We start from the raw sequence: 15,713 nt of genomic DNA on the forward strand, positions 1-15,713 counted from the left end.
GGCGGCTCCTCCCGGGAGGGTGGGGGAATTGACTGCTGCGATTGCTCGTCCGCCCAACTCTCGCGATACCCCGGGGCTGCCGCGCACCTCCGCCTGCATCCCCGCCCATGCACACGCCCCCTCCCGTTAGGGTGCTGGCTTCCCGACCCTCTAGTCTGGGACAGTCCTCTTGTTTCTTTCTTCAACCTTTTGGCTCTCTTGTAGTTGAAAGCCACTAAAAGAAGGGACACGACTTTTTAAAAAATTTGATATGAGTAATATGGAAAACCTTTCATATGGACCTTTTTCCCCTTTATTTACCTGAACTATAAAAGACAGCATCTTACAGGTGTATTTTAGGCATCTTTATTTCGTTTTGAGATACAGATTTCCACTGTTATCAAACCCTTAATTACTATTGAATTACTATTATTACTGAAAAAAAAAAAACTAACTCCCCTCCTCCCCGAATCAATTCCTACCTTCACACTATTATCAGTTTAAACTTCTAATACATTTTTTAGAGGACTAGGGTATATTCTTACTATCTCTCCTGTTCAAAATCTTTAGTGGAAGCAAAAGTCAAACACTACTTGAATCTTCTGTTAAAGTCCACCTCCAACCTGTCTTTCTATCATTATTTCCTGGTGCTACTCTAATTTTGCTCTTTGAAAGAAACCAATGGGACTCTTCAGTGTTTTCTGAAAGATGCTTTCTTATTTCCTGCCCCTGCCCTGGATTGCTCCTAGTGCCACCCATGCTCCACCCCATAAAATCACCCTACACTCCTAGCAGTGTCTGCCTGTTTCATTTCCCTTCTTCCAAAGAAAATGGTTTTGAACTTATTTGATGATATAACATTGCTTTTCACTGTAAAAAAAACCTCATCCCCACCGCACTACTAATTGGTAAGTTTTTTGAGGGCAAAGAATGAGTCTTCATCATTGTCCATAAGTGTTCAAATATTTGGCTGGTGAGAGTTGGACTGTGAAGAAGGCTGAGCGCCGAAGAATTGATGCTTTTGAAGTGTGGTATTGGAGAAGACTCTTGAGAGTCCCTTGGACTGCAAGGAGATCCAACCAGTCCATTCTGAAGGAGATCAGCCCTGGGATTTCTTTGGAAGGAATGATGCTAAAGCTGAAACTCCAGTACTTTGGCCACCTCATGCGAAGTTGACTCATTGGAAAAGACTCTGATGCTGGGAGGGATTGGGGGCAAGAGGAAGAGACAACAGAGGATGAGATGGCTGGATGGCATCACCGACTTGATGGACGTGAGTCTGAGTGAACTCCGGGAGTTGGTGATGGACAGGGAGGCCTGGCGTGCTGCGATTCATGGGGTTGCAAAGAGTCGGACACGACTGAGCGACTGATCTGATCTGATCTGATTGTCATTAAACAGAATATAATTAGAATAGATAACTTGTTGCATAATTATTGTGCCCCATTCTTTATGTATGTTATTTATTTTAACTAACTCAATAATCCTATAAAGAAATTAAACTTACAGAGGTAGTTTATGTGTCCCAAAAACACACAACCGGCGATTAAATATGACTAGAAACCAAGTTCATCTGAATCCAAAGTCGTACTTTATCTATCATATCAATGCTTCCCAAACTTTCCTGATCCTAAGACTCACCTGAAGTTCTTACCCACAAAATATATTCCCAGGCTCTACCCCAGACCCAAGGTATCAAAATCTCCAGAAACTACACTGTCCTATCAAGCAAAATCTGAATCTTAAAAGAGATTGTCATTAACAGTCCTTCCAGAACAAAAAACTACAGCTTATTAAGTTTCCATAGCTCATCTCCAGAGGACTGGATGTATTATTAAAAGTAATTTAGGAATATATAACAAAGGACAACCAAGAGTGAATAAAACTCGAGGAGAAGCAATCCAAAGAAGTAGAATGAGTATTTCCAATTCATAAACAGAGATATAAATGAATCTCACATAACAAAAACATACTATTTCACACGTCTGGACCAGACTCTACATTACTAAAGCAGTTTTACAATCATTTAACAGTGACAAATAATTCAATAATTCCCTTTATGAACCACCAAATTTTAAACCAAATAAAATCCAAAAACATTTCAAATGAAGGTAGAACTAGTGTCTATTCACTAATCAGTGTTTTTGGTTTCTGGCAGTAGAGGAAGTGTGCTGGTATTTCTCCAGGATGGCTTGCCTGTGGGGAATAACAAAGGTGCCTGTTCTGCTTGACCATGATGATGCATGCTGGCAAATGAAGCCTTTTCATGCCTCAGTGGTCTCCACATGCTCTGCGAAATTTCTACAAAATTCCAGAACTTGTCATCAGTGCCTCCTTTTTTTCTGTAACAAAAACAAATGAAAAAAAGTTTAAACATCACCCCCTATTTTAGTTATATAGACATTGCCATGCATATACAGAAAGCTGGACATTTGCCAGATTTCCCACCTACTTTGTGAGGATAGCAGATATGTTCAACATCAAAGAACCATTAAGAATAACTAGTAATAACAAAAATAGAAATAACCCAAGTGAAAAATGGGCTAAAAAGGTGAATAGACATTTTACCAAAGAAAATATATACATGGACAATCAGATCTAATCCCTTGAATTTATTTGTTATGGGATTACAGACACATAAAAATATATGTAACATATAAAAAATATAGACATTAAAAATAGACATATAAAAGATTCTAAGCATCATTATTCATTAAGAAAATGCAAGTCAAAATTATGAGATATTACTACACACACTCACTAATTGGCAATAATCAGAAAGAGAGACAATAACAAATGTTGACAAGGATATAGAAAAATAGGACTCCTCATACAACACTGATGGGAATGTAAAATGGTACACCTTCTTGGGAAAACAGTTTGGCAGTTATGTACTTACAGTGTTAAACATAACTTTACCACAGAACTCTACAGTTCCACTTCTAGGAATCTACCCAAGAGAATTTAAAATATATCCAAACAAAAACTTGTAGATGAATACTCACAGCAGTATTATTCACAGTTGGAAAGAAAGAAAAAAAAAACCCTGAAAGAGATCCAAGGCTCTATCAATTTGTAAATGGATAAACCAAATGTGATGTTTTCGTATAATGGTTACTATTTAACGATACAAAGAAACGAAATGCATGCTACAATACTGGATGAATTTCAAAAATCTTATGTCAATGAAAGAAATCAGACACACAAAAAATATGTACTGTATTGTCCCATTTATTTGAACTGTCCAGAAATGTACATTTATAGAGACACAAGATAGACTAACAGTTGTCTTAAGCTGGGAGTTAAGAAAACGGAGTGATTACAAGTTAACATAAGATAACTTTGTAGGATGACAGGAATGTTTTAAAGATGGATTATGTTGATGGTTGCACAGCTATGTGAATTTCCTAAAAATCATTTATTTCTACTCTAAAAGTAGGTAGATTTTATGGTATGAAATCATACGTCAATAAAAGTTCATAATATAATTAACATTACTTCTTATTTGAGATGAATAATAAAATTTCTGTCCAGGTGGAAACTATATTACTGCTTTAGCTTTCAAAATCAATGTGACAGGCTCTCAAATCTTTGCCTCTCCTAGGATGTCTGGGGTTTGGATTGTTTGGATCCAGAAAGTTTGCCATTTTTCTCTTTCAACTCATTTAGTTCAGTTCAGTTCAGTCGCTCAGTCGTGTCCAACTCTTTGCGACCCCATGAATCACAGCACGCCAGGCCTCCCTGTCCATCACCAACTCCCGGAGTTCACTCAGACTCACGTCCATCGAGTCGGTGATGCCATCCAGCATTCTCTGTCGTCCCCTTCTCCTCCTGCCCCCAATCCCTCCCAGCATCAGAGTCTTTTCCAATGAGTCAACTCTTTGCATGAGGTGGCCAAAGTACTGGAGTTTCAGCTTCAGCATCATTCTTTCCAAAGAAATCCCAGGGCTGATCTCCTTCAGAATGGACTGGTTGGATCTCCTTGCAGTCCAAGGGACTCTCAAGAGTCTTCTCCAACACCACACTTCAAAAGCATCAATTCTTCGGTGCTCAGCTTTCTTCACAGTCCAACTCTCACATCCATACATGACCACTGGAAAAACCATAGCCTTGACTTGATGGACCTTTGTTGGCAAAGTAATGTCTCTGCTTTTCAATATGCTATCTAGGTTGGTCATAACTTTTCTTCCAAGGAGCAAGTGTCTTTTAATTTCATTGCTGCAGTCACCATCTGCAGTCATTTTGGAGCCCCCCAAAATAGTATCTCTCACTGTTTCCATTATTTCCTCATCTATTTCCCATGAAGTGATGGGACCAGATGCCATGATCTTAGTTTTCTGAATCTTGAGCTTTAAGCCAACTTTTTCACTCTCCTCTTTCACTTTCATCAAAAGGCTCTTTAGTTCCTCTTCACTTTCTGCCATAAAGGTGGTGTCATCTGCATATCTGAGGTTATTGATATTTCTCCCGGCAATCTTGATTCCAACTTGTGCTTCTTCCAGTCCAGGTTTCTCATGATGCACTCTGCATAGAAGTTAAATAAGCAGGGTGACAATATACAACCTTGATGTAATCCTTTTCCTATTTGGAACCAGTCTGTTGTTCCATGTCCAATTCTAACTGTTGCTTCCTGACCTGCATATAGGCTTCTCAAGAGGCAGGTCAGGTGGTCTGGTATTCCCATCTCTTTCAGGATTTTCCACAGTTTATTGTGATCCACAGAGTCAAAGGCTTTGGCATAGTCAATAAAGCAGAAATAGATGTTCTGGAACTCTCTTGCTTTTTCCATGATCCAGTGGATGTTGGCAATTTCATCTCTGGTTCCTCTGCCTTTTCTAAAACCAGCTTGAACATCTGGAAGTTCACAGTTCACGTATTGCTGAAGCCTGGCTTGGAGAATTTTGAGCATTACTTTACTAGCATGTGAGATGAGTGCAATTGTGCGGTAGTTTGAGCATTCTTTGGCATTGCCTTTCTTTGGGATTGAAATGAAAACTGAACTTTTCCAGTCCTGTGGCCACTGCTAAGTTTTCCAAATTTGCTGGCATATTGAGTGCAGCACTTTCACAGCATCATCTTTCAGGATTTGAAATAGCTCAAATGGAATTCCATCACCTCCACTAGCTTTGTTCGTAGTGATGCTTTCTAAGGCCCACTTGACTTCACATTCCAGGATATCTGGCTCTAGGTCAGTGATCACACCATCGTGATTATCTTGGTCATGAAGATCTTTTTTGTACAGTTCCTCTGTGTATTCTTGCCACCTCTTCTTAATATCTTCTGCTTCTGTTAGGTCCATACCATTTCTGTCCTTTATTGAGCCCATCTTTGCATGAAATGTTCCCTTGGTATCTCTAATTTTCTTGAAGAGATCTCTAGTCTTTCCCATTCTGTTGTTTTCCTCCATTTCTTTGCATTGATCACTGAGGAAGGCTTTCTTATCTCTTCTTGCTATTCTTTGCTATTCAACTCATTAGTGTAAAATAAAAACTCTTCTAAATTACCTCTGAAGTCACTGTGCTGTGTCATGAGAAATTCCTACAACTATCATATTTCCTTGAGGGAAAGCCAATTGAAATTCAGCTGAAAACTCTGTGCTCATTTAAATACATTTAAAGGCTATACCTTATGAGATTACATTGAATCATGCTGTTACTCTACAGAAGACATTGAATAAAAATGCAACAAAGTGCATTACAAAAAGCCACAAAATAATATCTTAAAAACTATGTGTATTTATATATCCCATCTTAATTTGTGCAAATAAGAATCTTATGATATTTCTAAACTGGCTTTTCAAATCAAAATAAACCACACACACATAAGGTAAAGGCTATAAATAACAAATAACAGTTGCTTCCAAAATTAGGGACCCTTGAAAGAGAATTTAAATCAATGTAGGCTCTCAAAGTTGGTTTTTGTTCTTGTTGTTGTTGTTTGTTTGTTGGCCTCACTACATGCGAGATATTAGTTCCCTGATCAGGGGTAGAACCCATACTGCCTGCAGTAGAAGCACAGACTCCTAACCACAGGCCTGCCAGGGAATGCCCTCCAAAGTTATTTGCATATTTGTCCAGACTCTCTTGGTTTCAAGAGACAAAAACTTGAATTAGCTTAAGCCAAAAAAAGCATCATATTAGATCATATAAACAATGGAGGGAAGGGAAAAGTGAATTTGGATGCATCTCCACATTTGCTTTCAGTGAGCATTAGCTCCATTGTCCCCAGCTCTAGGTCACATCTCCACAACCTCACAACAGAGAAAAAGGGTCTCTTCTTTGCCAGATCCACTTAAAACCCTGGGAAAGAACTCATGGCCCACTCAAGGCTGAAGCCACCCTTATCACCAGAAGTAAGAGGAGGAGATACCTGCGGGGAAATTAAAACATACAAGATACCTACAACTGTATTAACTGCTAAATTTCTGCCTAGCATCTTAATACACACCAAACTTTCTCTATATATGCACAGCAAGTTCACCAGCTTTAATGACAATTATTGAAATTCACACCATAAGAAACACTGTGCCAACTATGTACGAGGAATTCTGCCAGCTGATCACGTTTAAGATTCATGACAACCCTGAGAAGTAATTATCATTGTCCCCATTTTATAAATAGCAATGATACTCTTCATTTCATAGCTTTCAAGACATAAAAAAGAACCCTGGGAGAGCATCCATTCATTGTTCCTACATGTGCCTGTCTCTCCCTTCTCCTCTTTCACCCACTCTACCCCCTTCCCCTCCTCTCTCCCTCCCTCCCTTCCTTCCTTCAAAACTGAGTCCTTGAAGACTTTGCAACTGTAGGTAACTGTGATTCTCTCATTTGCTTAGTATTGAAATAAGGCCATTTTTAACAAGTTTCTCAACTCATCCTTTAGAAATATTTTGGGGAAAAAAGAATGACAGTACATAAAGGGTTTAACCTATATTAGCTCCTCTACAGACAGGTCTTTCCAAGGTTATAAATGCTTATCAACTCTCTGTGATCTTTTTTATTATCATTTACTACCATTACAGACCTGGGTTCAATCCCTGGGTCGGGAGGATCTCCTGGAGAAGGAAATGGCAACTCACTCCAGCATTCTTGCCTGGAAAATCCCATGGACGGAGAAGCCTGGTAGGCTACAGTCCACGGGGTCACAAAGAGTCAGACAAGACTGAGCAACTTCACTTCACTTACTACCTTTACAAGTTGTCCTAATTCCCTCCTCCTCTTTTTTTAAACAAAGAAAAGTTTCCTTCCATGCACCTCTACTAAAGACTGTAAGATTTTCACCCATGCAACAAATTCATTGCATTATTCATGCAACAAAATATTCAACACATATCTGTTGAGACACTACCAGTTGCTCTCTGCAAGAGTTGAGGACAGTACTGTGAACAAAACAGACATGGTCCATGGCATGGCCTGGCATGACACAACTCCAGGGGGCACCATTCACACAGAACACAGTGCTCCTGCCACAGAGTTTATAGACCGATGGAAGCGTATTATGAACTGTTATCTAATCTACAAATACATTATTACTGTTGCTATAATTATTATTTCTGATCTTGACATGAGAAAACATTTGTAATGGACACAAAAAGTATTAACAGCAAAAGAGAAGACTGAAAAAAATGAGTTACAAAATTTTAACTTTCTGTTCTTTAAAGATACTGTTAAGAGTTAGAATTTTCTGTTTGGGATGATTAAAAAAAAATTGGAAATGGATGGTTAAAGAACATCATGAACATAATTATTACCACTGATTTTTACCCTAAAAAATGGTTAAAATGGCAAATTGTTATATGTATCTTAGCATAATTTTTAAAAAGTAATAGCATAATATAACAAAAACCACAGAACTGTACACTTGAAATTGGTGAATTATATGGCATGTGAATTACATCTCAAGAAAGCTGTTAATAAAATGAGACTACTAAGAGTAATAAGGCAAGCTAAAGAGTAGGAGACAATATTTGCAACATGTCTGACCCAAAAAGGATGTGCCTCTAGGCTATATACTGAATTCCTACCAATCAAAAAGGAAATGAATCATCCCAATAGAAAATTGAACGAGAGACTTCAATACACATTTCATAAAGGAAGATACCCAAATGGCAAATAAACTTGTGAAATTAATAATCAGAGAACTGCTAATTAAAACCATATTAAGTGTACTACTATACATTCAACAGGATGGCTACAATTTAAAAGACTAAGAAGGGTGAGGATGTGGAGCACCCAGAACTATCAACTAGCATCAGCAGGAGTACAAAATGCTTCAGTGACTTTGGGAAAAAAGTTCCACAGTTTCTTATAAAGTTAAACAAACATCTACTCTATGATCCAAAAATTACACTTAAGAGAAACAAAAACATACATATCCAGAAGAAACCTATGCAAGAATACTCATAGTAATGTTATTCATTCAAATGCACATCAACAATGAATGTATAAATACTGGACTTCCCTGGTGGTTCACTCCCAATACAGGGATGTGAGTATGAACCCTGGTCAGGGAACTAAGATCCTGTATGCTACAGAGAGTGGCTAAAATAAATAAGTAAATGCATAAACAAATTGTAGTATATTTCATGCAGTACAATACTACTCAATGATGAAATGATTGATGTACATCAGGTATGAAGCTCAAAAACTTAATGCTAAGTGAAACAAAACAAAAGAAAGTATGTTTGCATGATTCAATTTATATGAAGTCTTACAACGGGCAAAAGTAACCTATGATGATCAAAATCAAAACAGTGGTTGACTGTGGGCTGGCAGTAATTGGTAGGATCAGAAGGGAAATTACTGGGATGAGTGGAACTATATCTTAATTGGGGTATTGTTTACATTGTCTATTATTCACATTTCATCAAACTATACACAAGATTTGCACATTTTGTGTGAACTATATCTTAATTCTAAAAATGGAAACAAACTAAATGCTCTTTAAAGTAAAATAAATATAATATATTCATATAATGGCTTCCCAGATGGCTCAGCAGTAAAGAATCTGCCTGCCAATGCAGGAGACTTGGATTGGATGCAGGATCAGGAAGATTCCCTGGAGAAGGAAATGGCAACCTACACCAGTATTCTTGCCTGGGAAATCCCATGGACAGAGGAGACTGGTGGGCTACAGTTCATGGGGTCACGAAGAGTCAAACACGACTGAAGGGACTTAGCACTCAGCCTGCATGCAATAATGAAAATGAGCAGACATGGATGAAACTTGCATATACGCTGTTGAGCAAAATAAATATGACATAGTGGATATGATTATACTTGTATAAAGTAAAAGAAAAATAGTCAAATTAATCTATGGATTTAAAAGTCAGGAGAATTATTACTTTTGGACAGGAGGGCAGGGGATTAATTGGAGGAGAGCCTAAGCAGGATGCTTTCCAGGTGTTGATAGTATTCTATCTCTTCCTTTCTAATCTTGATGGTGGTTAAACAGATTTGTTCACTGTATTCACTTGTTCAGTGAGCTGTTCATTTATAATTTGTGCCTATATATGTTCGGTTCAGTCACTCAGTTGTGTCCAACTCTTTGTGACCCAATGAATCACAGCACGCCAGGCCTCCCTGTCTATCACCAACTCCATGAGTTCACCCAAACTCATGTGCATCAAGCTGGTGATGCCATCCAGCCATCTCATCCTCTGTCGTCCCCTTCTCCTCCTGCCCCCAATCCCTCCCAATATGAGGGTCTTTTCCAATGAATCAACTCTTTGCATGAGGTGGCCAAAATATTGGAGTTTCAGCCTCAGCATCAGTCCTTCCAATGAACACCCAGGACTGATCTCCTTTAGGATGGACTGGTTGGATCTCCTTGCAGTCCAAGGGACTCTCAAGTCTTTTCCAACACCACAGTTCAAAAGCATCAATTCTTCGGCACTCAGCTTTCTTCACAGTCCAACTCTCACATCCATACATGACTACTGGAAAAACCAAAGCCTTGACTAGACAGATTTTTCCTGGCAAACTAATGTCTCTGCTTTTTAATATGCTGTCTAGGTTGGTCATAACTTTCCTTCCAAGGAGTAAGTGTCTTTCAACTATATATGTTACATGTCAACAATTTTTTTTAAATTAGTACCACTTGTAAGGGAGACATATATTCTGCACTTAATAATATATGAATAAGTAAATGGATCTTCAAATTTGGAAAACTCAGCAGTGGCCACAGGACTGGAAAAGGTCAGTTTTCATTCCAATCCCAAAGAAAGGCAATGCCAAAGAATGCTCAAACTACCGCACAATTGCACTCATCTCACACGCTAGCAAAGCAATGCTCAAAATTCTCCAAGCCAGGCTTTAGCAATACGTAAACGATGAACTTCCAGATGTTCAAGCTGGTTTTAGAAAAGTCAAAGGAACCAGAGATCAAATTGCCAACATCCGCTGGATCATGGAAAAAGCAAGAGAGTTCCAGAAAAACATCTATTTCTGCTTTATTGACTATGCCAAAGCCTTTGACTGTGTGGATCACAATAAACTGTGGAAAATTCTTCAAGAGATGGGAATACCAGACCACCTGACCTGCCTCTTGAGAAACCTATACGCAGGTCAGGAAGCAACAGTTAGAACGGGACATGGAACAACAGACTGGCTCCAAATACGAAAAGGATTACGTCAAGGTTGTATATTGTCACCCTGCTTATTTAACTTCTATGCAGAGTGCATTATGAGAAACGGTGGACTGGAAGAAGCACAAGTTGGAATCAAGATTGCCGGGAGAAATATCAATAACCTCAGATATGCAGATGACACCACCCTTATAGCAGAAAGTGAAGAGGAACTAAAGAACCTCTTGTGAAAGTGAAAGAGGAGAGTGACAAAGTTGGCTTAAACCTCAACATTCAGAAAACTAAGATCATAGCATCTGGTCCCATCACTTCATGGGATAGATGGGCTAACAGTGGAAACAGTGTCAGACTTTATCTTTGGGACTCCAAAATCACTGCAGATGGTGATTGGAGCCATGAAATTAAAAGACGCTTACTCCCTGGAAGGAAAGTTATGACCAACCTAGACAGCATATTCAAAACCAGAGACATTACTTTGCCAACAAAGGTCCATCTAGTCAAGACTATGGTTTTTCCAGTAGTCACGTATGGATGTGAGAGTTGGACTGTGAAGAAAGCTGAGTGCCAAAGAATTGATGCTTTTGAACTGTGGTGTTGGAGAAGACTCTTGAGAGTCCCTTGGACTGCAAGGAGATCCAACCAGTCCATCCTAAAGGAGATCAGTCCTGGGTGTTCATTGGAAGGACTGAAGTTGAAGCTGAAACTCCAGTACTTTGGCCACCTCATGCAAAGAGTTGACTCATGGAAAAGACCCTATGCTGGGAAAGATTGAGGGTGGGAGGAGAAGGGGACGACAGAGGATGAGATGGCTGGATGGCATCACTGACTCGATGGACGTGAGTTTGGGTAAAGTCCGGGAGTTGGTGATGGACAGGGAGGCCTGGCATGCTGTGATTCATAGGGTCGCAAAGTGTTGGACACACCTGAGCGACTGAACTGAAATGGATCCTCAGCACTGAAAAAGGAACATTCCAGATTTGAAGGTTAAATGTGATTATGAATTCACTTAAATTGAAATATTAGGAAATATACTTTCTAATATTAGAAATATTGGAAGCAGTTCAGTTCAGTTGCTCAGTCGTATCCGACTCTTTGCGACCCCATGAATCGCAGCACACCAGGCCTCCCTGTCCGTCACCAACTCCCGGAGTTCACTCAGACTCAAGTCCATCGAGTCGGTGATGCCATCCAACCATCTCATCCTCTGTTATCCCCTTCTCCTCCCACCTTCAATCTTTCCCAGCATCAGGGTCTTTTCAAATGAAGCTCTTTGCATCACCTATAGATTGTTATATAATATTGAGTATAATTCCCTGTGCTATACAGTCCTTGTTGGTTATCTATTTCATACATAGTAGTATATATATATATATATATTAATCCCAATCAGGTGGCCAAAGTATTGGAGTTTCAGCTTCAACTTCAGTCCTTCCAATGAACACCCAGGACTGACCTCCTTCAGAGTGGACTGGTTGGATCTCCTTGCAGTCCAAGGGACTCTCAAGAGTCTTCTTCAACACCACAGTTTAAAAGCATCAATTCTTCGGTGCTCAGCTTTCTTCACAGTGCAACTCTCACATCCATACATGACTACGGGAAAAACCATCACCTCAATTCCCTCTAAAATGGTCTCAATGAAGCAGCAAAAAAACATTAATTTTATTACATTTTGATCCATGAGGATACACCTTAAAATTCTCAATGACTTAGTGATTTCACATAAAGTACTTTTATTGTATACTGAAATATTTGTAGTCTCAAGGAAAGAGCATATATGCAATGTCATAAGCTGAACTAGCAGCTGTAAAAAAAAAAAAATTGTGACAAACTTTGTTGATACATAACAACAAATGAACTTATTTCCAAAACAGAAAGACACCCCCAGACACAGAAAACAAAGTTACGGTTACCAAAGAGGAAAGGGGGAAGGAGGAGAGATAAATTAGAAGGTTGGGATTAACATATATATATACTACTATGTATGAAATAGATAACCAACAAGGACCTACTGTAGAGCACAGGGAATTATACTCAATATTATATAACAATCTATAGGGAAAAGAATATACATAGCTAATATTATGCTTAATAGCCAACATTTTCTGTAATATAGACAATATTACTCTAAAATCTATATGAAATGGCAAAGGAAATAGAATAGCTAAAATAATTTATAAAAAGAATAAAGTGGGAGGAACTGGCCTACCCAATTTCAAGGTGCATTGTACAGCTTCAGTAATCAGGACTGCATGGTACTAGAGGATGTATGGACACATAAAACAATGGAACAGATGAGGAAAATCCAGAAATTGACCCACACAAATACATTCAATTGAATTTTCATAAAGGTGCAAAAATAATACCAGAGAAAGTACAGGCTTTTAAACAAATGGTGCAGAAGCAAATGGACATTCCTAGGGAAGGGGTTAAGCTTCTTACTAAACACAAGATGTGTGTGTTCAGTACCTTCAGTCACATCCAACTCTTTGCAATGCTATGGACTGTAGCCCACCAAGCTTCTCTGTTCATGAGATTCTGTACACAAGTTTCTACAATTTTACTTGTAATAAATGAAAACTTGAGGCAACTGAGATGTTCTCCAATGAACGAACATTTAAACAAATTGGTACATCCATACCATAGCAGCAAAAAGGTACAAACTACTGATACACACAACTTAGAAAGATCTCCAGAAAATTATGCTAAATTCTAAAAAGCCATTCTCAAAATTCTGTATATCTATACCTCCATTTACATAAAATTCTTGAAATGACAAGATTCTAAAAATGGAAAACAGATTAATAGTTGCTAAGGGTTAAAAACTAGTGGGGACTGGAATGAAGTGGGTATGGCTACAAAAGAGTAACAGGAAGGACTTTGGAAATCATGGAAATGCTGTCTTGACTGTATCTGTCAATCCTGGTTGTGATACTGTACTCAGTTCAGTTCAGTTCAGTCCCTCAGTCATGTCCGACTCTTTGGGACCCCACGAACCACAGCACACCAGGCCTCCCTGTCCATCACCAACTCCCGGAATTCACTCAAACTCACGTCCATCCAGTCAGTGATGCCATCCAGCCATCTCATCCTCTGTCGCCCCCTTCTCCTCCCGCCCTCAATCCCTCTCAGCATCAGAGTCTTTTCCAATGAGTCAACTCTTCATATGAGGTGGCCAAAGTATTGGAGTTTCAGCTTTAGCATCATTCCTTCAAATGAACACCCAGGACTGATCTTCTTTAGAATGGACTAGTTGGATCTCCTTGCAGCCCAAGGGACTCTAAAGAGTCTTCTCCAACACCACACTTCAAAAGCATCAATTCTTCGGCGCTCAGCCTTCTTCACAGTCCAACTCTCACATCCATACATGACCACTGGAAAAACCATAGCCTTGACTAGATGGACCTTTGTTGGCAAACTAACGTCTCTGCTTTTGAATATGCTATCTAGGCTGGTCATAACTTTCCTTCCAAGGAGTAAGCGTCTTTTAACTTCATGGCTGCAATCACCATCTGCAGTGATTTTGGAGCCCAAAAAAATAAAGTCTGACACTGTTTCCACTGTTTCCCCATCTATTTGCCATGAAGTGATGGGACCGGATGCCATGATCTTAGTTTTCTGAATGTTAAGCTTTAAGCCAACTTTTTCACTCTCCACTTTCACTTTCATCAAGAGGCTTTTTAGTTCCTCTTCACTTTCTGCCATAAGGGTGGTGTCATCTGTATGTCTGAGGTTATTGATATTTCTCCCGGCAATCTTGATTCCAGCTTGTGCTTCTTTCAGTCCAGCGTTTCTCATAATGTGCTCTGCATAGAAGTTAAATAAGCAGGGTGACAGTATACAGCCTTGAAGCACTCCTTTTCTAATTTGGAACCAGTCTATTGTTCCACGTCCAGTTCTAACTATTGCTTCCTGACAGGTTTCTCAAGAGGCAGGTCAGGTGGTCTGGTATTCCCATCTCTTGAAGAATTTTCCACAGTTTATTGTGATCCACACAGTCAAAGGCTTTGGCATAGTCAATGAAGCAGAAATAGATGTTTTTCTGGAACTCTCTTGCTTTTTCCATGATCCAGTGGATGTTGGCAATTTCATCTCTGGTTCCTCTGCCTTTTCTAAAACCAGCTTGAACATCTGGAAGTTCATCGTTCACATATTGCTGAAGCCTGGCTTGGAGAATTTTGACCATTACTTTACTAGCATGTGAGATGAGTGCAATTGTGCAGTAGTTTGAGCATTCTTTGGCATTGCCTTTCCGTGGGATTGGAATGAAAACTGACCTTTTCCAGTCCTGTGGCCACTGCTAAGTTTTCCAAATTTGCTGGCATATTGAGTGCAGCACTTTCACAGCATCATCTTTCAGGATTTGAAATAGCTCAAATGGAATTCCATCACCTCCACTAGCTTTGTTCGTAGTGATGCTTTCTAAGGCCCACTTGACTTCACATTCCAGGATGTCTGGCTCTAGGTCAGTGATCATACCATCATGATTATCTTGGTCATTAAGATCTTTTTTGTACAGTTCTTCTGTGTATTCCTGCCACCTCTTAATATCTTCTGCTTCTGTTAGGTCCATACCATTTCTGTCCATTATTGAGCCCATCTTTGCATGAAATGTTCCCTTGGTATCTCTAATTTTCTGGAAGAGATCTCTAGTCTTTCCCAGTCTGTTGTTTTCCTCTATTTCTTTGCATTGATCACTGAGGAAGGCTTTCTTATCTCTTCTTGCTATTCTTTGGAACTCTGCATTCAGATGCTTGTATCTTTCCTTTTCTCCTTTCCTTTTCACTTCTCTTCTTTTCACAGCTATTTGTAAGGCCTCCCCAGACAGCCATTTTGCTTTTTTGCATTTCTTTTCCATGGGGATGGCCTTGATCCCTGTCTCCTGTACAATGTCACAAATCTCCGTCCATAGTTCATCAGGCACTCTATCTATCAGATCTAGTCCCTTAAATCTATTTCTCACTTCTACTGTACAATCATAAGGGATTTGATTTAGGTCATACCTGAATGGTCTAGTGGTTTTCCCTACTTTCTTCAATTTAAGTCTGAATTTGGCAATAAGGAGTTCATGATCTGAGCCACAGTCAGCTCCCGGTCTTGTTTTTGTTGACTATATAGAGCTTCTCCATCTTTGGTTGCAAAGAATATAATC

Source organism: Bos taurus, chromosome 2, assembly GCF_002263795.3.
Source record: "Bos taurus isolate L1 Dominette 01449 registration number 42190680 breed Hereford chromosome 2, ARS-UCD2.0, whole genome shotgun sequence".
Taxonomy (NCBI): domain Eukaryota; kingdom Metazoa; phylum Chordata; class Mammalia; order Artiodactyla; family Bovidae; genus Bos; species Bos taurus.